The sequence below is a fragment of the Lissotriton helveticus genome, chromosome 7, assembly GCF_964261635.1.
Source record: "Lissotriton helveticus chromosome 7, aLisHel1.1, whole genome shotgun sequence".
Taxonomy (NCBI): Eukaryota; Metazoa; Chordata; class Amphibia; order Caudata; family Salamandridae; genus Lissotriton; species Lissotriton helveticus.
In genome coordinates this window covers 1,422,811,037-1,422,834,786 of record NC_136068.1, presented here as the reverse complement: position 1 = coordinate 1,422,834,786, position 23,750 = coordinate 1,422,811,037, and the positions used below count along the sequence as shown (strand labels likewise).

Genomic DNA, 23,750 nt, shown 5'->3' with positions numbered 1-23,750 from the left:
CTTCCTTTGAAGCTCTGAAAGGGGCTGGGCACAGACCCTAGGGCATCCCTCTCAATGAGAAAAGCATCTCCCCCCACCCAAGCCCTTTGTCCATGGTATGGGAGCAATACACATCTCACCATTAACAGTCAGGTGACACTTAACATTAGGAGTAAGTTACGTTTGACTCAGGCAGGAAAATGACAAGGTTCTAAAGGTGTAATTAAAAAAAATATGAAATCTGAATTGAATATTAATTTGGATTTTAAATTACTCTTAAAATGAGTCCTTCAATTATTTTCCTTGCTATTCCCAAACTGAAGTTATGCATTATAGGGTGTTATAATGTGACCCTAGCGCTGGTGGTTTACCAGCACTAGTTATAAGAAAGCCATTTGAAAAACCCTGCCATATGGTATGGACCAATTAGAAGAGGTAGCAGACATGGCTTTATCTGCAGAGGTAAGAAAATATGGGTCTGATTTAGATCTTGGAGGATGGGTTACTCCATCACAACAGTGACGAATATCCTGTCTGCAAAAATATAAATCTCATTATATCCTATGGGATTTATATTTCGGCGGACAGAATATCCATCACTGTTCTGATGGAGTATCCCATCTGCCAAGATCCAAATCAGGCCCTAAATGCTTGGAAATTAGGTATTGTTAGTTTTGCTGTGTGCTGACAGATTTCAATAGTGGTCACTACTTACAGAGTGTAGGGAAACGGCCAGGGCAGAACGTAGTATAACACTCTTACTGACACCAATGGGCAGCCGTGGCCCGTGGAGGGAGTTCCGGTAGGGCAGAAATGCGGGGCGGGGGAGGGGCAGGGTGGGGGGTGCTAAAAATAATTGGAGGTTGCGATGCAGGGCACGCTACGAAATTCGTTTTATGTATTACATTGTTTACTTACCTCCAATTATCCATATTCCGGTTTTTAGCACCCCCCACACTGCCCCTCCCCCGCCCCGCCTTTCTGCCCTACCGGAACTCCCTCCACGGGCCGCGGCTGCTAATGGGAGGATGGGTGCTGCTCAGCCTGATCAAGCCATTAAGGGGTTGGAGGGTTCGGTATGGTGACTCATGTTTAGCTTTAAAATACTGCTCCAAGCAGGTGGTAAATGTGTGTAGGGACATGAATTGAAACAAGAGGCAACAATTACAAATGTCAAGGCAGTAACTGCTACAGATCTGACTGACTGTAACTCAACTCAGCAATGCAAACCCTGGGACAGCAAGCTTGTTGTTGCCACACCAGGACAATACATTTCACTGAGTCATTGGTGACAGGCTGACTACTAAGTTGCTGCAGTTTTGCCTGTGAACACGGCATTGCACGACTGGTAATGTCAAGCTCACAGCCAATCTCTGAACTTTACACTTTTCTCCGCTGTGGTCTCTCTTCAGAAAAAAACTGCATATATATTTCACCAATGCTACGCTTACTTGTTAAACAGTAGGACGCCTTCAGCCCAAGGAACCCCATTTCCGGTATTTGTACAATGTTTGCTGAAAGAAAGATGTCATAGAGCCGGGACTTTATCTGAACTATTTTTTATTGAGGTTCCATTTTCACCGTAATCATTTATTTTGGGGTGCTATCCTTGCAAAGCCTGGCACTATAATGTTTTCCTTTCCCTCATACTTCCTGTCCATTGTTCGTGGCAGGACATTCTGCGTTGAGTCCATTCTGTAATACTGCTGTGGGGTGCTTTAATTCCTGCCATTGTATGCCACCTGGATGGTCGTTTAGGCTGAGCTTCCACTACTTTTCCTTTACATGCTTCTTCCCCTATGACAGAGCAACCCTGAAATCACAATGAATGGTGTTACCTTTCCAGACCCTTTGTGCCTGATGAGGAGAGCGGTTAAGTATATTATTTATGCCTTATCCATAATTATATTTAATCTCTAAGAATAAAGAGTTCAAATAAATCCTGAAATGCGAAACTATTTCGACAAACACAAGATGCACAAGAAATGTTTCCAAAGTACCGCAACACAAAATCTTCCTTTGTTTTTTTCTTTATTGAACTTAGAAAATCAATAAGTCAATAATACAGTAATTATTTTATATTTAAAAGCGAAGAATCGAGTAATGCCGTGATGAACATTACACTACAATACAGTTGTAACAACACTACATACATATACTTTCTAGACCTATATATGTGTTCAGAAGTAAGGTCAGTGATAATGTAATTTGGGTTATCATGTGTGATATCATGTATGAGGTCATGAGCAGAGGGAGATAACATTGCTCAGCAAATGTGAACTGCTGAATTTGCAAGATTCATAGGCGTTGTGCCAAGGTTTTTCAAGGATTATCAATATGCTTGTTGAATGGTGAAAAGCCCCTTTAAAGATATTTGTTTATTTGAAGGGTTTTGTACTGATGTATTGATCATGTTTCCAATATAGGTCTGGGACTCACATGGCACCACATGCAGCCTTGCACTGTGCATAGTCCATCTATGTCATAATCTGCTATTAGTACTGAAAGTATGCCAAAAGGAGAACATGGTTTCAATTGGAGTTTTTCAAGGGGAATGTAAAGTTTAAGGTAGAGCAGTCATTGGGTCTGTCTTAAAAGTATAGCTGTCTGCCAGAGCTTTAGTCACCACTCTTCTAAGTAATATAAATACAGTGGTCTTCAGAGAAGTAAATATTTTTCTCCTCAGGCTATTGGCTGTTGTAGATTATCAGTCTCCTGCTCAGAAGTGCTTCATTGCAGTTCATGAGGAGCATTGTTTTCAGCATGTGCCAGTGACTATTTAGTGAATGCAGAATCCATCTTAAAACAAAGACATACACCTCTATAATGTCTGGCTTGGCAGTGCAGCTGTCTACCAGAGCTTTTGTTGCTGTGCTTTTTTATTCCACCTTCGATAAAGTGCTTCTATTGTAATGCATGAGGTGCATTGTTTTGACATGTTGCAGGGACTGTCTGGTGAGTGTAGCAAAATAAGACTTCCCCCACTAAACGGAATACATTTTGCATTATAAGCAAAAATAAAATATGTTTGAAAAATGAGAAACGTAAGTGCTCTATATTATGTTGATGTGTAATATGTGTAGTAAAAAGTACCATATATAAAAAAAAGATTTTCTTTTAAAATACCATCTAACAAATTTTCAGCAGTTGCATTCTTTTCTTGATGAGCCCAGTGCTAAATTTGTAAAAACACATCATAAGTGCCAGGGCCCTCGTCAGGAGGCCACTGCAGCTTGCACCACCCATTGCCACTGCCAGCTCTGTCAAGGACAGTACAACACAACTACTAACCATCACACTGCTACATGTGTCACAACTCCGACTGTTCGAGGCCCACGAAGCTATATTCATGGGTTGGATTGCAGTTATTCATTGCTTTTAATATCTATTGAATTAACAAACAGCTATTGTTCTGCTTGTCTCTAAATTACGCAAGCAGTGCCACCACAAGCATCTGTCATAAGTGCCAGTGCAGAGCACCGGAAACCACTGGTTCAAATTAAGCACTGGATGAGCCATGTCATTACTTTACTCAGGCTTCCACTTCATTCCCAATATTAGGTCAGGAAGTTTATTTTCATTGTTCGTGTGAACATTACAAAGATTGTATATGCCACTGAGGTCATTCTTCTATGTCTCTGGTTATATGTGGTATTTTAGATCTTCAGTATTGCTTATTGTGCGTGCCACTGTGGTCTTCCTTCTGCTCAGCTGTTTTTAAGTGAAATGTTTTGTTTCTTACATGTTGGTGGATGTATATGTTATTATGTTCCTTCTACAGTGTTGCTGGTTGTAGGTGCCACTACAGTCCATTGTGGATGTTCTAAAATATAGCACTTTTAGAGAAAAAAAATCCAGTCCCCTAATGTAGGCAGCACTTCATGTTATATTATATAATATTTTCAAAATGAAATCACTGTTACTTTGAAGTGCCATTTAATAAATTGCAGCTACTCCTCTTTAGCTCTGAATAGCTAGGTAACCGTTTATGGTGCTGCAGATGTGTGCTGATCACGCTTGGGGCTCCTATCATTGGCAAAAGTAATAGGTCAAATTTAATGTGCCAAAAAGTGCAAATAGAATTTGCCAGGCCTTTTGGCTCTTCTGTCAATCAGGCTGAGCCTAGTGAAACATTACCTTTAAAACTGATTTTGAAGTACTATTACGTTTTATAATGTAAAACCTCAAAAACGCTGGAATCCACACACCTCTAACTTGAATCATGCACTGCTCTTGACATTGCACATGACTTCAGGTGCCACCGGAAATAATTGCCAATTTTATCTGTTATTTTACTTTTGGCATCATCAACAATAAGGCTGTGTCAAAAGTTACATACACTCTATTTCGTGTTTGCTAATGTAACACAATGGAAATTGAAAGTTCATAAAGTATTGATCTTTGCCAACTTTTCCTCTTGCACTTCTAACCCCTATATTGAGATTGTGACATTTTAGAGCCACATTTCAAGATCAATATCAAGGAGAACTGTAAGATACTGGATGTAAAAAAAAGTGATTTAATTATAAGACTTTGTATCCTTGAATTTCTGTAGAGATGTAAAGGAAACAAAATAATACATGTGGCAGAAAAGCACCAAATATTTAAAGTCTGGATACATTTTGGTGAAACTCTTAGTGCTCAACAAGATTTGCTATTGGAATCATATCTTTTAAAGATTAGAAACAAGGGAGGGTGTTTGTGGAGAGTGTATCATAGGCTGCAGGTCATTTGAATGAAGTGAGGCAAAAAGGCCTTCCTTAAAATGTCCTGAGTGTAGAGAGCATGCCCAATTTAGATTAGGGTAGTTGTCCACGCAGCTCCCTCAACAAAATCTAAATATTTAAAAATCAAGATGATCTTAAGGTGCACTAATGAAATATTCCTATGCTTTCGTAGTGTGCAAGGTAGTCCTAACATATGCATGTGTGTTGAGGTTCGCCCTCCTCAAAATGAGTGGCAAAAAATGGTGCCAAAACACATTACAAATTGGCTATAGAACCACGTATATTATGTACTGTCACATGGCTTTCATGTTTAAAATATATATATTATGTAAGAACATTTGATTTTCCATCCTTTCTGTTATAATTAAATCTTCAGGCACAATTTTTGATAGAGAAGCTAGATGGAATTGGTAAGGTGGAAAAATCTGAAGTTGTACATGTATCGGAGACCATAGAAGCTGAGCTGAACAATTCCTAAATAAATCCTACCAATTTATACAATAATGCTGCTGCTCAGCTACTTATGGCTTACAGGAAGTGTCTTCAAAAAGAAGAGAGTTTCCCAGGTAAACCAGAAAGGACTGGGTATATGTAGTCTGACAAAAGAGATTTCCTTTCTGTGTTCTTCCGTTTAAACTAAACCATTTAGCAAATAACAAAAAAACTCAATTGTTCTAAACACTACATGATAAGAGAGTATAAAGTACTGAGATTTTTGTTACAGGAAGTGTCCACAGACAGGTTTCAGCTATATCACATGCTTAACTTCACACAGTAGTAGTAAAAATGTGATAGAAAGTGTTATCAAATATGTATTATGAAATGAGAAACAGCCACTACAACGCAGCTGTTTCCACAAATATTCTTAACCATGCATGCATTATAACGCATGTGTGGTAACCACGCACAGCCTTTACCACACATACCTTTACAACGAATTAAGTTGTAAAGGTATGCATGGTACAGGTATGTGTGTGACGGATATACACTGTTACCATGTGGGGAAGTGTGGCTCAATGGTTAGAGCGGCAGACCCTGAGGCAGAGGCCTAGCCCGGGACCAGGGTTCAAATCCTGCCTCGGCGGGTCTTGGGCTCAACTTCCTCGGACCTGATAATTCTCGCCTCAGTGCCTATTCTAATCATGGGTCCCACTCTGCAACTCTGGGCAATAGCTTGCTTAATCTCCACAACGGCCCCAACAACGCTAGGATGCCTGGCTTCATCTTGGGGGTGCCCAGGAGTGGGCACTTCACAGGGAAAGGCCAGGAAGTGTTCCTCAGCGGTATTCGTACAAGTGCCGAGATGCCTCATGGGTGAATCGTGCACTATACAAGTACCACTCCATCTACCATGCACAGCCTTTATCACGCATGCTATTACAATGAGATACATAGTAAAGGCATGTGTGATAAAGGTATGTGCATGGTAAGGGTGGTTAAGGCTATCGATGTTGTTAGAGGAAACGGAAAGACCCTTCCACTTCCTCTTTACCACTTGAACCGCGACTCAGAAGAACTTGGAGAGAAGGCATCGTGGAGAGTTAAGGAGGATTTTACATAATAGATACATTAATATTTGACTAAATAAAGGGCTGGGGGTTGGGTCGCACAAGCTGCTGTTTCTAAGGTTCCGAGCAGGGAGGGGTATTGGTTAGAAGGGTTTGGGGGAAGGGGAATCACGCAGAGGTCCTTTTTAAGTGTTCAGGTCAGGGGTGGGGTATTTGTTAGAAGGGTTTGGGGGTGGGAGAATCGCACAGAGGTCCTTTCATAGGGTTCAGGGCAGGGGTGGGGTATTTGTTAGAAGGGTTTTGGGGCTGGAGGAATCAGGCGGGGTATTTGTTAGATGGGTTTGGGGGTGGGAGAATAGGGCAGGGGACTTTTTTTTAGGGTTCAGGGCAGTGAAGGGGTGTTTCTTAGAAGGATTTGGGGCCAGATGTCGGGGGGTTTCACAGGGAACAGGGGAGGGGTATTTAAAAAAAAGAATCTGAGGGCTGGAGGGGGGAGGGGGGAGGGTGCAAGGTACCAGTAATGGAACTTGGGGCAGGGGTCTGAGATAACCTTTAGCATGAATATGTCCTTACTAGCATGGTTTTACAACGAAATTCATTGTAAAGGTCTGCATGGTAAAGGTTATGCGTGGTAATAACATTCACATTGTAACACATGCGTGGTAAAGGCATGCATTGCAACGGAATGCGTTGTTACTTCATACAACCTTATGAAATGCCTCCAAGTAATGGAATAACTAGGCCTGGGCGGAATTTTAATCACGCCGAAAAAATCGAAGTAATTTTGGTAATTCTGAGGTAAACTTTGATGCTGAATTACTGTTAATAGTGTGCTTACTCCTGCTTGCATAATGAAATCCTAATAAATTCTACAGCACTCACTATTCCGGTTCTGCTGCATTTAATGCTAAATTCTGAGAGTAGGTTGGAGAAAAATCCTACCCCAAGAGCACATTTAGTGCTATTTTGTTAGCAAAAGATACATTCGCTCACCCATTTTGGATACAAGAGGTATTTGGCACTATTACAATAACGCTAAAAGCCAACAAGTTTGAGAAAAATCCTACCATAAGAGCTATCTGTGTTCTGTTGCATTTAGCACTATTTCGTAGCACAAAATGCATTTTTGCACCCAATTTGAACACGAGGGGGCATTTTTGCATTAAGCAATATCTCTATGTGCAGAGTTACTCTTCTCGTGCAAATATGCGCAATCTCACTGAATTCTTAGGTAATTCTGCGTGATTACGCTACACTAAATTACACGAGTTACATCTTCCATTAGAAGTAACTGCCATAGCAGTCAGCCAATGTATATTAATGGTGTATGGCTCCAGCAGGGCCTAGCAGGAAGGCTGTCGACAGCTTAGTAGAGCACTGGTAAATGGAATTACATGGTTCTAGCATATCAAAGCTTCCCTATTTATGTGAGACTAGTCAAATTAGCAAGTTTTATTTTTGGCACCAACAGAAAAACAGCTGTACTGCTTGCATCTTCTACAAAATCCTGCTGCTGCCCTAAAATGCAATCCATCTTCCTCTGTTCTCAGAATAACTACTGGCTCCTCATTGTGATCTGTGTCAAGGATTTTTTATCTCTTCAGTGCAAACCGAAAATATTGCCCTCTTTTTCAGCCTAGTAAACGAGGCAAAACAAAAGTAGACATGTGCGTTTCACTTAAGGTCTAAGGACTTTTCCTGGGAGAAGTGTTGAAATGTTGGAATTCCTAAATTGCATAACACACCTCAACATGGCCTGTGATTAAAAAAATGTAGTGCAATGGTTTTCATTGGGATGTGTGTAAAAAAGGTAATACTTGACAGGCTGTGGTCCAGGCAAAGGGTTAAGGATACAGTGGCTGGTATGTGTTCTTAATGCTCTTAAATTATATATAAATCAAAATCATAAATGAATGGACAATTGAAAGCACGTGATGTGACCAGTTTTACAATACAATGCACTGCATCAGGACTGTGTGGCTGTTTTCTTTTTATTTGTTAAAATGCATTTAATTGATGCTCACCCAGCATTGCAACCATATCAGATTAATTGTGGAGGGATGTTATACAGTAGGAAATAAAATGAGAAAGTAGAAAGTGGCTAAGGCTGCTTAAAGGCATTGAAAAGTTTGCACCACCCACCACTCTCCACAACTTCAGTCACGGTGTTTACAATCAGAAATGAGACGCCTTGGTGACGTGATATGCACCCCCAATCTTGTAATTGGGTTATGGGATAGTCAGCAGGTTTAGGGAAGCTGACATTTGGCGTATGCTTGGCTGGTAAGATAGAAGGGCAACAGTAAGGTATCAGTATGTGCTGCTCTATTAATAAATTTGTGGGTAAGGCAAGAGGTCGAGACCTCAGTTTCAAGGGTTGACCAGAGCCTGTGCAAAGATGTCAGCGCTGGGGTGAGGTGGTATGTGCTACTAAGATCTAGATTGGGGTTGCAGGTGATTGTAGTTGAACTGTGATACAGAGTTGTTTGGGCTCATTGTGGGGGCGTGAGAACAACGGTGAAGTTCCCCTCTGCGTGTTGCAGGGTGGATCTAATGCTGATTTTAAATTACTGTATTCTGACTATTTTTTTAAATCCCTAAATTCGTTTTACACTGTAGGCTTGCACTTTTGCTTTTTGCACACCGAGCGGAGCACCATCTTTCCTCCGCTGGGCTGGGACACTTTAAGGCCATTTTGAAGGGTGAGCAGACTAGCGTTAGTTGTCTGGCTCCTCTGGTGCCAATTTAATGGACACCGAACGGCTGAAGTGCAGCAGACATGCACAGCGGGATGCACCGCTGGCGCGCCAAAGGCAAGCCTATCTGCGCCCGTCCGCATACCGATCGTGGCCAAGCCAGCCACGTTGCTCAAATAGGTAGCAGTAAGTTCAGTACCTGGCCTGGTCTTAAGGGGGACCCAGTGTTTGGGAGATCAGGCCACTAACCTGGTGAGTACTGGTATCCCATACCACTGCAAGGCATGCAATTTCACCTCAGAGGCATCGGTAGGGACAACCCGGAGCAAGGGCACGACTCCCGGCGCTCAGAGGTTGTTGGCAGGCAGAATTAAAGCCTGTCTGATCAATTGCAGATCAATCCCCAAACATGTAGACGATATCTGGTTGTCATTGTCGGACAATAACTGGGATGTGATGTTCCTGACAGAAACGTGACTTAAGGAGGAATCAAAGCCGACCCTGACCCTGGCTATCACCCTGGGCATCCAAATCATCAGTGCCAACAGGGAGTGCGACAAAAGAGGGGGTGGGGTTGCTATCATTTTGAAGAAATATTGGGAGATCTCTAAATATGGGTATTATGGAGGGTCTAAATTTCTGTATAAAGATCTCTCCAACTCTCTCCTTCAATGGGTTATTGATATGCCGACCACCTGACTGCCCACACAGCTTTACCCCAGAACTATGCAATTTCATAGCTCAGAGATCATTGCAACATGCCAACTTTACGGCCTTAGGAGATTTTCATCTTCACATAGATGGTCCTAGCTGTCCCCAGGCCTTTCAGCTAAGTATGTCACTCAATGGTGCCAACCTTACACAGCATGTGAAGGCTCCAACTCACAGAGCAGGTCATATTTTAGATTTAATTTTTTCGAACATTCCAGCCATGGCAGCAGAGGCCCCCGGTGTTTGGTCTGGACTGACCACTGCCTGGTCCCCTTCTCTTTCAGCCTGGAGAAAACTCAATCAAGTGGAGGTATACACACTATGTTTAAGGAACTGGAAAAAGTTAACAGCTGAGAACCTAGGTTCAGTGCTATCAGTGATTTTGCCTCAGTTACCTAGCAATCCTATTGACGATTCGTCCGCACTAAATACGTGGCTTTCTACTGCCATGGACACAGAGGCACCTGTGAAATCAGTTAGGACTCCGAGAGAATCACCATCTGCCCCTGGTTCTCGGCTGCCTCAGAGCAGAAAAGAGCAGGTGTAAAAGGGTGGAGCGCCTCTGCAGGAAAAAATATAGTCCTGCTGCTAGACTGGCCTATGAGGAAGTCTTGAAAAAGCTCTGCAAACTGATGAGGGAGGCTAGAAGGGAATACTTTGTGAAGCGCATTAATAGTGCAGAAAACTCTGGTAAAGAGATCTTTAGGATAGTCAGCTCCTTCACCAAGCCTTCTGCGATGGAGGGTAATATACAGCCTCCTCCCTCTCTGTGCAAGAAGCTATCGGACTTCTATGAGGACAAAATACAGAAGGTATATGCCACATTTACGGCAGGGGTTGAGATGGCTGAGCCACAGTCACATGGAATACTAAGGGCACACGCTCAAATTTTCTCCCTATTTCCCGGCAGGAAGAACTGGCTAAAATCATGAAATGCAAGTCTGGTTCGCTTGAGCTGGTTCGAAGAGCTGGAATGCCCTGCCTCCTAATCTCCGCCTGGACTCATCCGAATCCAGCTTTCGGAAGAACTTAAAAACATACCTTTTTTCAAGATAATCGAGCTCTCTTCTTGCTTCTGCTCTGAGTTTTTCTTCAGTTGTAGCGCGGGGACACGCTTTCAGCGTAACCAAGCGCTTTACAAGCTTCCCTTATATATATATTGAGGATCCATTTCCCCCGAAGTTGTGTAGGACATTGGCTCATTTGATTAACCCTATTTTAAATCACATTTGGAATATCTCGCTTTCCACAGGCATTTTCCTTTATATTGGGAAACATGCTTTGTTACTGCCCCTATTAAAAAAGCCAAACGCTGACCCGATGGATCTTAGCAAATACCGCCCAATCTCACTACTGCCAGCACCCGCGAAGATGCTGTAAAAACTGGTGCAACGCCAACTCGTGAATTTTATAAAAGGTCATGACATCCTGCACGACACTCAGTTTGGTTTCCGGTCAGTATTCAGCACCAAGACTGCACTGGTGGAGGTGGTGGATTCTGTAAGAATGACTGTAGACGCAGGGGCTTCAGCGATGCTGGTCCTTTTAGATCTGTCCTCTGCATTCAACACGGTTGCGCACCCAATCCTACTGGACAGACTCGAACAGCTGGGCTTGCAGGGGGTAGTACTGTCCTTGTAATTGTAATGGTTTTTATTAACTGTACAATAAAGTATTACTTACTGTCCTGTATCCAGTCTTCCTTAAAGACCGCTCTCAAAGGGTCTTTCTCCAACCCCATCAATCGATCGGAACCTAAGCCACTGTGGTGCAGAGTGCCTCAGGGCTCGGCCCTGAGCCCATTGCTCTTCAACACCTATCTCGTGCCACTCTTCTCTCTCATTGTTTCATGGGAAGTGAAGGCAGTCTCCTATGTGGATGACACCCAGCTGGTATTCTCTTTAAAGGATCACCCTGCTGATTCGTTTACCAGATTTAGGGCTTGTTTGAAGGACATTTCACGCTGGATAAATACTAACAGCTTAAAATTTAACGCAGACAAGACAGAGGTCTTGTTCTTCAGCCAGACATCTCTCCCCCGCAGGTCTTTGGTGGCCAGTAGAAATGGGATCGCCACCTTTAATGGCAAACACAGTAAAACACCTGGGCGTCAAATGGGAGACAAACCTCTCTTTCTTGGCCCAAGTCCGTCATATATCAGCCTCATGCTTTGGGAAGTTGAAATGTTTGAGGAAATTCTTGCATCTATTGCCGGAGGATTGTCGCAGGATCATAGTCCACTCTACTGAGAAATCTCGGCTGGACTACGCAAACTGTCTTTACCTTGGACTGCCTGCCTATCTGATAAATGGATTAAAGATGGCACAGAATGTGGCTGCGAGATTAATTCAAGTCCCATTCCGTCACCACATCTCTCCGCACATCAGACAACTTCACTGGCTAACTGTAGCTAAAAGGATAGAGTTTAAGTCCCTGACTCTGGCCTTTTGGGCTTTGCAAGATGATGGTCCGGGCTATCTTAAGCATAGACTCTGCCTACAAGAACGCATGCTGAGATAACTCCCATCACCTGCTCTGTGTACCTTGTTTTGCTAATTCCTGTATGGGAGGCAAGTCCTTCACTGTTGGGACGGCCAGACTGTGGAACTCCCTGCCTTCCCATATGCGCCTGATCAAGTCAAAACATGATTTCAGAAGGACCTTGAAGACTTGGTTCTTTAGCCAATGCTAGTACCTCGGTTGGAGCTCCCTCACCTGCTGTTAACCGCGAAGCGCCGGGTCACCTCTGCTTGAGGTAGCTGTTGCACTCTACAAGTGCTATTATTACTATTATTATTTTTAGATGAGAGGTGTGGTAGGGTTCACCCCTCTTTGCCAATCTGCCCTACCCATTGTGTAAAGCACTTTGTTAGTAAGTTTGCGCTATGAAAATCACATACATATATGTACACAAGATTCTTATCCTATTCAATTTCTGGTAGGGATGTGTAGATATCATTTAATAATTCGAGTCTGGATATGAGTACGGCAGTGTGATTGCTATCTTCAGAAAGAGGTGGAGTCTGATTCCAGTCAAGTATCTTAAGACCGGCCTGTGTACAAGAGAATGCCACGGCTACAGAATTCACTAAAATGTCAAGAAAGATAATTGCATAAGGCAAGGGATAATGATTTCCAGTGAGTACATTTTTTCTAATATTTATAATAGTGATATGTGGGAACCAACTCTGACAGACTCAGATTGACATTAGTTTAAGAGATAGTTAAAGAAATGCAAACAGGTAAATCTACATACAGAGATCTATGTGCATATAAATGTATGCCTATGCCTGGGTACAGAACTCTGCAAATCTCCACAAATCACAAACAGCAGCAGAAATGTATGCCTAGTAGTAGGTATACATGTCCCCTAGCCCTTAAATGAAATGGGTGGGGGTTATGTACAACTCAGAATATGAAGGTAAACCGAACACTAGTAATTCATTTTTCAGGTGTGTGTGTGGCTTAAATCAGTAGCACAAAGTCCTACATAGCATAGGTGGAAATCCTCACCTTTGTTAAGTAGAAATAGACATCAAAAAGAATATGAAAACTAGCATTACCTGAAAAAAAAAAACACCTGGAAGTCACCACAGGTGAAAGCACATAAATGCAGGCAATAACCAGGCTCTCCTCTCTTCCCCATATGCTGTGAGATGTTGTGGAGCCAGACGTGCCCTGCAGTTATGTTATATGTCATAGAGTGAGTGAGTGAGTGAGTGAGTGAGTGTGTGTATGTGTGTGTGTTTGTGTTTGCAACAAACAGCAGCATACCTTCAGGAACACCTAGAAACTCGTGTATGTATGGGAAACACTAGGACATGATGAGCAACAGCGTGAAACTGTGACTGCAAATATATATTGATGATGAATGCTGACTGTCGCATCAAGGCGCCGAGGAACACAAGAAGCCACGTACTTATTGTGTGAAGAAGCACAAAACTACCACCAGCGGGGTGCACACCCCACCTGTCCCACTGACATGGGATGTGATGAACCACAGGAACACACATGGGATGTAATGACCCACAGGAGCACACAGGCAGCACCCAGGGAAACAGTGTGTTGTAGGAACGCAAGGACATCACCAGTAGCAGTCAGGGTTGGATTGGGATTGAAAATCGGCCCGGGCATGCCAAAACATAAATCGGCCCAATTTGCATAATCACTCCTCAAATCACTGCTTTGGCGTAATCTTATAAAAAAAGGGGGACTGGGGGGGTCTCCCCCCCAAAAAAAAACAACGAAAAAAAAAATGTAAAATATGTTTTGGAATCAAAAATTAAAAACGATGACAAATGCTGACTGAATGTGTAATTGAAAAGGTGTATTACAAATTAACAAGTGACCTTTGACGAATTATTCAGCCATCTTGCTTGGGGACACGTTTTTAGAGGGTCAGTAAAAGTGACAAAAGACAAACAATGTCACTTCTGAAGACATATTTTTTTGGCCTATCCGTTTCATTATGTTTATTTTAGTGTATTTTTGGACATAATGGACGTTGGATGCTTACTAACTTTTTTATGCGTGGTAAAATTCTGCGTTCTTTTATTCTGCGTGGTAAAGACATTTGCGATGTAAAATTTGCGTGGTAAAGCCATGCGTTGTATTTGAAATCGTGGTAACATCATATATTAAAAAAAAGCAGCCCACAGCAGAACTCGAACACCGGCCCCTCGGGCATTGGCCGAATGCCTGTGTTACTAATCCGACACTGAGTAGCACCTCGAATCTGCTTCCAACAGCTGTGCTATGTGTGAGATGCGTTAAACCAATTCCTCGATCCTCACAGACCCCATGCGGATCCCTCTGCAAGAGTTTAATGTGCATTGAATTCAATATTCGACAAACTACCTTAAAGAAGCACAATGCACATGAAGTGTTTCATTTGTCATCATTCGCTCTGGAAATGTTGGCTATTATCCCCCCATGCCAGCACCTGCTGCAAGTGTAATAAATGTACCCCAGAGAATTCAGTCCATTGAATCTGTGTTTAAGTGAGCATTGCGTGCGGGCCCCACCAAGGAGGAAACCCATGGCAGTGCTCCCTGGATTACATTGTAGGGACCAGAGGGTAGAAATTGAATTCTTGTTTTACATTTCTTTAGCTTTCAGTTACTTCCTACACTTTCGGTCAGTGGGAATGTGCAGGGGATTGATACGATGAGCTCTCTTGTGTGACCTAATGTAAAGTTTCTCACAAGAAATGACACCGTTACGAGGACATGAGGCCGACACCGAAGACGGTCTCCTCGAGAGCTATTTTGGGGCTGCTCAGACGGCCGACCTTGTAAGGGATGTCTGTTTTGGGGTATTCCTGGTCTCGGTATATCTTTCAGTTACAGACGCTTGTCCGGGGCCCGCCAGCCTCCGGGCTCGTCACTTCGCGCTCATATCTTATTCTGCTGACAGGCTTAACTCTGTTCCTTGGGGTTGAATTTCAGTAAAAAGGGAGATGACTTTCCAGTGATGCTGGGGGATTCTCCGAAGAAGGAGGCCCGCTAATGCACCGAAGGGTTTCAGCAGCTGTCTTAAGAAACTTAAGACCCATGGGGGGCGGCGGTGGGTGCTAGGGGGTTGTACAGTTCAACTTTTGCACTCCGCGTTTTGCCATCGCAGTGTTTTTCCCTTCCTTGTACGTCCTTGTAGGGCCTTGGGAGACTTTTGACAGCCATGGCTTCAAATAGCGCTCCCTACGGGAGCGAACGGGGCCCACCCACGCAGCCGTTGCTGCGCAGATTAACCTAAGCATGCACAAGGTATACACCGTCACAGACCCACGCTAATAGCAGGCATTTCCCGTGATAATTCTCTCACATCCACGCGTAGAGCGTTATTAGGGCTCGAAGGGTGTGAATGGTCGTTGTAAATGTATTGTTCTTTTATGTTAGCGTTAATACACTAGTTTGCGTGCATACATTGACAGATATGGTATCAGCATTAGTCGACAAAGTTTATGTGCTACTGTGTTCTGTTTGTACATTCATTGATGTGTACGATCGCTCCGTTTTTTGTTTGTTTGTAGTTTTATATAGCGTGAACTGGACCCGAAGGTATTGGAGCGCTTTACATAAGTACCAGGGTTGCAGATTTACAAGCCCCTTGCGCTGCCAGTACGTCACTTTTTGATACGCACTGGCAGCGCATTTCTCTGCCCCATATTTACAAGGACAGGAAAAGCCATCCTGCGTGGCTTTTCCTGTCCTTGTAAATATGGCCCCTTTACACGCAGCACTTTGCGTGAAAGTGAAAGGGGTGTTCCATGGGTGCTGCTGTGGGTGCTCCCACGCAACACCCATGTAACCAGACACATTTCCAGATTTACGAGAAATCGTAAACCTGGAAATGCATCAGTTTGCTACACCACCATGGCGTAGCCAGGCGCAACGAGGAGAAATGTTTTCATTTCTCCTCGTTTTCTCCTCTATCAACTCGTGCTGCATTCTACAGCATGCTTGAAAGAGGAAAATGCCTGTAGTGATTGTTTTTGTGCAGGAAGGTGCCCCTTCCCGCACAAAAACAATCTCCCCATGGCTCGGGCTTCCTTGCATCCTGCGCCGGCGCATGGCAGCTGTTTGTGCGCCAGCGCAAAGGAGAGCACAGGAATCCAACATATCATTGTAGATATGTCGCATTCCTGTGCTCTGAAAGTGCCAAAGTGCGGCATAACCAAAGGGCTTGCGATGCCGTGTTGCGGCACTCTCTTGTAGATCTGCCCCCTGATACGTTGCACAAGGGCATATTCATTTTCGTAAGTACAGAGAACTTAAGTGATTTGCCCAGAATCACAAGATGTTGAGCCTTCGCCGAGACTCGTACACGGTTCCCCAAATTCAAAGTTGGATGCCTTGACTGTTACTCCACTTCTTCACCATATACTCGCTGAAAGCCCGCCAGGTACAGTTTCTAGTCAAAGTTATAAATCTCTTTCAATGGGATAGGTCAGCAGGGCCCGGCGGACATACACTGCAAGGCCCGCTTGAGGGTAGTGCGACTGGTGCAGCCACACCCGGCCCTGACTTGGGTGGGGGGCACTGTGTTTAAAACATAACTTTTAGTTTAAAAGCACTTGAACTTCCTTGTGCGTCCAGCAGTTTTTAGGCAACAAAAAAAGTGTTAATATAACTCTAGTGATTAATGTTCCTACTAGTGAGAGATAGGAATTTTGCCTAGTGGCAGTTGTGGCTCATCATAAAGTAGCACAGAGGGTTAATGTGCCTGCTGCAAAGAACGTACCATGCACACCACAGATATGAGTGAACTGTGAGAAGCACTATCAAAAAATGTAATGCTTGTCAGAGAGAGGCTATGGAAAGATGAGTTGCACTGTTGGAGAGTGGTAGTGAGGGAGTTCATGGAGAAGGAGGCCATGGGGGGCACCAAAAAATGTTCGTCTCACCAGGCACTGCCAGCGCTAAAGCCGGCCGTTGCTGTGATATCCAATGATCTGTACTAGATCTGTGGAAATCAGGGCAGTGGAGAAGGACTTTCAATGGCACGTGTATTTAGAGATGATTTTGACTGCAAGTGCACAGAGTTCAGTGATCCACACATGCACCCATGTATATATGTCGGTCCTTGTATGGGTGTGGGTGTATGTGTAACTGTGCTTGTTTGTATTTGTACCTGTGTGTATGCCTCTGTCTTGTTTTTTTGTACAATATGCGTTTCTGTCTGGTGGGGTGAGTTAGTGACGGTGTGTGTATGTGTGTGGGTGGCAACTGAAGTGAAATAATAAGATTTATGTTTGTAATGTAAAATATGATACAATGCTAAAAACACAAACATATGATAATAGTTGCTAATCTTTAGTGCAAATTTCAAAATGTGTGATAAGGTTTGCTATTCCGTGGTACAAATTAAAGTGAATATCTCACCTAAAGAAAAAAGTTTCTCACAACAAAATACTGCCCTCCCAATGCTGTTGCTGACTCTCACAACAGCAAATATGTTGTATAACAGTGTATGTATTCCCAAATAGTGTCTGCTTCTCATCTGTTGACAACTCTTCATTCCGTTCATTTTCTCACACCACTAACTCTTACATTTCCTGTTTTTTTATGACTCTAAAATTGCTTCGAAAGAGAATCTCACTAATAAGAAAAAGGTGCAATTTTCCTTTTAGTGTATAGTGTCGAATTGTGTCCACACACTGGGTCTAGGATGGACAGTAACAGATGAAGAGAGAGCTTGAATAGGTAGGTGTGTGTGTCTGTGTGTACACGCACATGTGCATGCAGGGCACAAGTCTGGGGTACACGCAGGTGGACAGCGTCCACCCGCTTCTTTCACCGGGTGAACGCCGTCCACCCTGCTAAGAATTTGGGCCCCACTGAATAATATGCTGAACTCGTCCCGGTGTAATTTCCAAACACCGGGACACTTTCAGCAGCGCCTGCACGTTGTCTACGTTCCTTCTGCAACAAGCAACAACGTACAGGTGGAGATGGGGATTTCTTATTTTAGACTCCTGCTGGGCCCTTAACAAAGGCCGAATATGAGGGGTCATCAGGCCTCCTTTTGTTGTAGTCTCCTTGCTGGGAACAGTCAGGAGCCTCACACCTAGGAGCAAATGCAGCAGAGGGGAAACAAAGTCTCACACCTTGTGAGCACTTCACACATACTTAAGAGGGGCAGCTTTTCACTTTGTTCTGTCCCTGTTTAGGAGTTATGCATGCACTGTAAGAATATCAGATGTGTTGGTCTTTCCCAGTATTTACAGAAAGCAACTTGCATTTATATAGAGCTTACTACCCTTGAAGAATTGTTGAAATAATTTAAGTACCATTATTTTTTCTTGTATAGTCCTACTCATTCCAATGCAGGGTGTCAGAGTGCTTTACATCAACCCGTGCATATTACAAGTACAATAAATTATACGTTTGTAAATGCATGTACAGGATGTGTTTCATAAAACTGGGGGATTGCAAGGTGTAGAAGTCTCATATATTATCTTCCATAGCTCACTGTGGTATTCTCTTCGCAATGCACTCAAACATACACATGATAGACCTGCTAAACATATATGTGAAGGTTTTAGATCTGATGTCACTTCTTGTGATGCCACTTCCTGTAAAGTTGTGGCTTGTGTTGTGTTGCCAATTTCTATGATGTCAATTCCTGTGATGTCATGCACCGTGATGTCATGCGCTGTGATGTTGCGCGCCATGATGTTTCGAGCCATGATGTCTCGCACTGTGATGTCACTTGCATACTGCCTAACTAGGTTAGTCCCCCACTTCTTTTAGTAGTGGTCAGGTGGAAGGCTATGTTTCATGAGGAAGATATTTAATGTCAAAAGGAACAGAACCAATAAACTGCAATGTAAAAGCTAAAGAGTTGAGTGAATAGAGGTATCATTGGCCAACATATGACAATCTTGTGTTGTGGTTAGCAGCCTGCATCTTCCAGATAGAAAAGCAATGGAAAATATTAAAATACTGAATAAGTGTTTAGCCTGTTAATATAGCAGTGCAATATAAGAAATAGGGTACTCAAACACATGAACATAACAGCTTAAACTGGAGTTAGAATCAACAATATCACCGTGTCTGCTCTGAGCCAAGCTGCACTTACTGGTATCTCTACAACGTCAATGTTAATACTTAGTCCAGATAGGGAAAAACGCAATGGATGCCTTTTGCTAACGTGTAGGAATGACACAATTATTGGTAACTTAGCATATAACTAGCAATGTTTACCTATTATTGTTGTTCAGTTGTTATTTGTCTGCTGCTAAAATTGAATTCAGAGGCAAACGGCTCACCCACACTATCACAAAGCTAGAATCTTGGAGCATCTCTGGTAATTGATCATTTGAAGACTTTCTATAACAGTTAAGCTCTATTGCAAAAGTGGTGATGTGTATTGTTGTCAGCTACAATAAAACCTGCAGCCAATGTTTTCATCCATCATAGGTTATTTTTGGGTACTAGGAGATTAAGCTGGTGTGTGAAGGTTGACGAAAAGCAGAGCATCTAAACTGTAAATGTGGTATCAACAAATGTGAGTGAGTGTATGTATCAGGCAGCGGTATTTTTCAAAAGGTTGCTTTCTCATTATAGAAAGGCAGACGTATGTGTTGAGTACCTAATCCTAACTGGAGAGGATGGGGCATAGTGAAGGGATTACTTCTGCAGCACCACACACACAACATAAACGGCAGACGTGGCAGCTGTTGCTCTTCAATGAAAGTGCTGAGCCGTGCAGTGTATGAGTAGAGTACATATGCAACTCTCTATTCCCTGTTGGATCACCTACCTGTGTAATCCTCCCAGTTACAGATTTAGAACACAAATCATGCTATAAACGATGAAAGAGACCCGGCAACTAAATACAACATAAGCAGAAGAGGTTATTCTGCTGTGTGTGTGGAAGGATCCCTCACTCCCTGGGCAGTGCTGCTGGTGAGGGTTGATTTTTGCCCAGTCGTAAGGGTTGATATCGATGCTTATGCAATGCCTGGATAAAGTGTTGGTGATTTTCTTCTGTTCTCAGAGGCTGGGTAAATACTTATCCAATCCTGAGGGAACAGGTTGATGTTCATTTGATGTTAGATGTTGAACTTTTCGCAATGAATGGGGCTCGGTTTGCATTGATCTGATGGCCAGAAGGGGCTTCTGATATACAAAATCAAGGGTGGATGTGGATCATATGCACAAGTGAGGGAATGCTATTTAAGTCAGATTTTGTGGATTGCTGTTATGTTGGGCAAATGCATAAGGAATGGATTCCTAACCTTTGTATTTTTGTGGAATGGATGGCTATGGCCTTAATGCTTGTGGAAAAGATTTATGTCATAGGTCTAACATCCAGGGAATTGATTGATATTATGATATGTTACTCCGGTGTGTGGGTAGAGGTTTTTTCGTATCTAATATTTAGGCAAGGGTTTGATGTTGAGCCAATGCTTGTGGAAGGGGTCGATGTTTATCCAGCACTTGGGAATGAAATTGGCATTGGTTTGATGCTTAGGGACCAAATCGATAAGTTGTGGATGTTTAGGGACCATGTTAAAGTTGAGCCAGGGCTTGAGGAAGAGTCTGATGCTTATTCAGTAGTTGAGGAAGACGTTGACCAGCTGTGTAGAAAACGTGTTGTCTTTTACATGATGTTCGGAGAAAAGGGTTGAAAGGGTTAAAAGGGTTAATACCGCAGGAGTGGTTGAAGGTTATGTTTATCCGAATCCTAGGCAAGATGCCGAAATGTATCCACTGTTGGGGCATGAGTTGTTGTTTGCCAGATGCTGTTACACAAGATTGATGTTTTTTAGATGCTTTGGGAAAATGCAGATGTTTATCCAGTGGTTCAATAAGAATAGGTTTTATCCAAAACAGCTACATGAAGCCAATGTGTTTCTGATGCTTGAGGAAAACACAAATATTTATCCACTGACTGGGGAGAGGGTTGGTTTTACCTGAGTCCGGCATTTGAGGTTGTTGTCTTTCTGAGGCTTGGATATGACACTATTTATCCATTGGTTGAGTAAGAGCTGGTGTTTTTCCAATGCTGCTATATGACGTTGATGTTTTTCTGGTACTTAGCAGAGAGGTTGTGCAATGAGTGAACTTTTGGACCATTCTTGGGATTTGGGTCAACATTGATCCCGGTACTTACGAAATGTTTTGAGAATTAACCAATGCGTCTGGAAATGGTTGATCTTTATCTGACGACAATAAAAGCGGACCTCTTCATCAATAGATTTACTTTTAACAGCCCATTTCTGATGTTTTGTATTAACATGTGAAATAATCATTGCCTCCTCAGCAAGTCTTCCAATTCTAGGAAAAAAATAAAACTTTCATTATTGGTTGATTAGAATACATGAAAAACATAAACAAACCTTAAAAAGCATACATAGTTAATTGTGACAAGCAGGCTGAGCTGCCTCTGTGAGGACTACTGTAAACATGCAATGTCCCCAGACACTTCTTCACCTGCACCAGGAGAGGAATGCATTGCAAAACCAATACTGCAAATGAATTTGGTTTCTAAAGTAGAGATCTTTGCTACTTTCTAGGATTTATTCTGAAAATTGTAGTAAAGGACAAGTGATGTGGAATTACATATTTCAAAAACTGAGTTGAAGGTAGGAAAACCCATGAGAAATAGCCTACTAGCTACTAGTATTTTCTCTGACTGTTATCTGACTGCCTAATAACTTTAGGTTGTAGGGATGTGGTATAATTGTAAAAAATTAGAAAAGTAGTAATCAAGTCAAAGTACCGTATTTGTAGGTGTATTTTGATATTATTACTATTTTTTGCTATTTTTAAGAGCACGACTTGGTCCGAGGGCTTTAGAATACTTAATGTGAGACCCTGAATATGTTTCACATATGTTTTCCTAGGCACAGGGAGATTACGTGATTTCTCCAGAATATTACGTGATTTGCCCAGAATACCCAGATGTCAATAGAATAACAAGCCTATAAGAAAGCTGGAGGACAGAGAGAGTTTGAGGGTGTATGGTAAGTTTCTTCTTTATGAAAAAAAAACTATGAATGAACTGTTTATGTGCCTTTTATCTCTTGCGTCCAGGCACCCTGTTGATTTGTGGGGAGCCAGGTGCAAATGTTTGAAGAGCTTCCCTTCAGTGATCGTAGGAAAAGAAGGAAGACAAAAATGTGCGAAATTCGTGAATTTAAAAAATACATTCTGTCCCTCAGGCTCAGCTGCATGTGATAACGCTCAGATTAAAGCAAAGACAATGTAGGGGTTTGTTTCCTATAATGAACGTAAATCATGGAGCCTTTTGATTTGTATCACCCAAAAACTCGTATTTTTTTAAGAAACATGACTGAAATCGGTCCATAGATTCGAATCTTGAGATATTTAGCCTTCTAGTTTGTTGAAGTCTCCTGTAGCTCACGGGTTCTTAGAGCCCGATAGAGTGGGTGCTGCAGCCTCCCATGGGGGCCAGCTGGGTAGAGGGAAGCACGTCTGTTTGGAAAATCGCAATTCTAATCTGCACAAAGCCTGACATCCTGTTTAAGTGCCAGCTTGGGATGTCTGGGATATCAGGGGATCCTCTCGTTTGAGAGAAATTTCCTTTAGGCTATGGAATCTACTTCCAGCTGCCCATACTCGCCAGGCTGCAGGGCTGCAGCTGGCATCCTGTGGATTGGAGCCAGGTGCGCTGATTGTGTTCAATGCACTAGGCTGCAATCTGATCCCTTGCCATCTGATGTGCCTACTCACCCACCACAGGAACCACAATGTGATGGAGGGATAGATAAATGGATGGGTGGATGTATGATTGATTGATTAACGAACAGCATATCGATAGAAATTATTGCTGAGAAATGCCATCAGAAATTGTAAAAAAAAATCCTAATAAACACATTAGACATAATAATGATAATAAAATAATAATAATAATAGTATAACTAAAAATAGTGATAGATAGATAGCAATCAATTCTATTCAATTATTTGCGAAAACACAGGCTCTTTACAAAAGTACCTATATCAATTCTTCTTATAAAACAATTTTCAATTGTAGTAACATTATAATAAATATTTTAAAAGAACACTCAGACATCTTACACCGAATCGCAACCCGCATGCATTTTATAACAACCAAAATATGGCGTCATGTGAGAGTGAATTCATTTCCTGAATCACTGCTCTGCCCTGGACGATTTTCCGCATTAATAAACTGGCTGGACAGTGGGAACGACGTCCACAGTCTCATAGACATAGCAGGCCGAGCCTGGCCGCGTGGCCGGCAGGACCCTACGCGCAGACCCCCTCTAGCAGTCACAAGGCCCCCTGAATTCCTGCCGCCTCTCTTACCTCCAGTCACACTCTGGCAGCCGGCCGTCCCGCCACTTGCCGTTTTATAAACATTTTTTCGCTTAGGCAGCAGGCGAGCTATGTATAGGAAGCCAAAATATTGTTCAGCTTATCAGCGCTAGGAAACACCACTCTGGTTTTTGTATTAGCGCTATTAATACCGCCAGTTCTGATGTTGTCAGCAAAAAACCACAGAGAGCAGCACTTTTCAGCAAACTGCGAGGGATATGATCCCCTGGACTGAAAGGAATCCGCCAGGGTCAACAACTCCCCCTACCTCCTTTACTCAGAACCACTGAAAACTCTTCAGCGCTAAGAAGCTGTTTGTTGC

At 42.7% G+C, this 23,750-nt stretch overlaps 1 long non-coding RNA gene across 1 annotated transcript; it reads right to left on the bottom strand.

Annotated features, from left to right (window-relative positions):
• Positions 1 to 1,540: 1,540 nt before the first annotated feature.
• LOC144770325 (uncharacterized) lies at positions 1,541 to 23,518 on the bottom strand. The gene is made up of 3 exons (XR_013598865.1): positions 23,420 to 23,518; positions 21,041 to 21,404; positions 1,541 to 1,792 (listed from the first exon to the last, which is right to left on the bottom strand). It is a non-coding gene; the product is annotated as an uncharacterized LOC144770325 (long non-coding RNA).
• Positions 23,519 to 23,750: the final 232 nt, after the last annotated feature.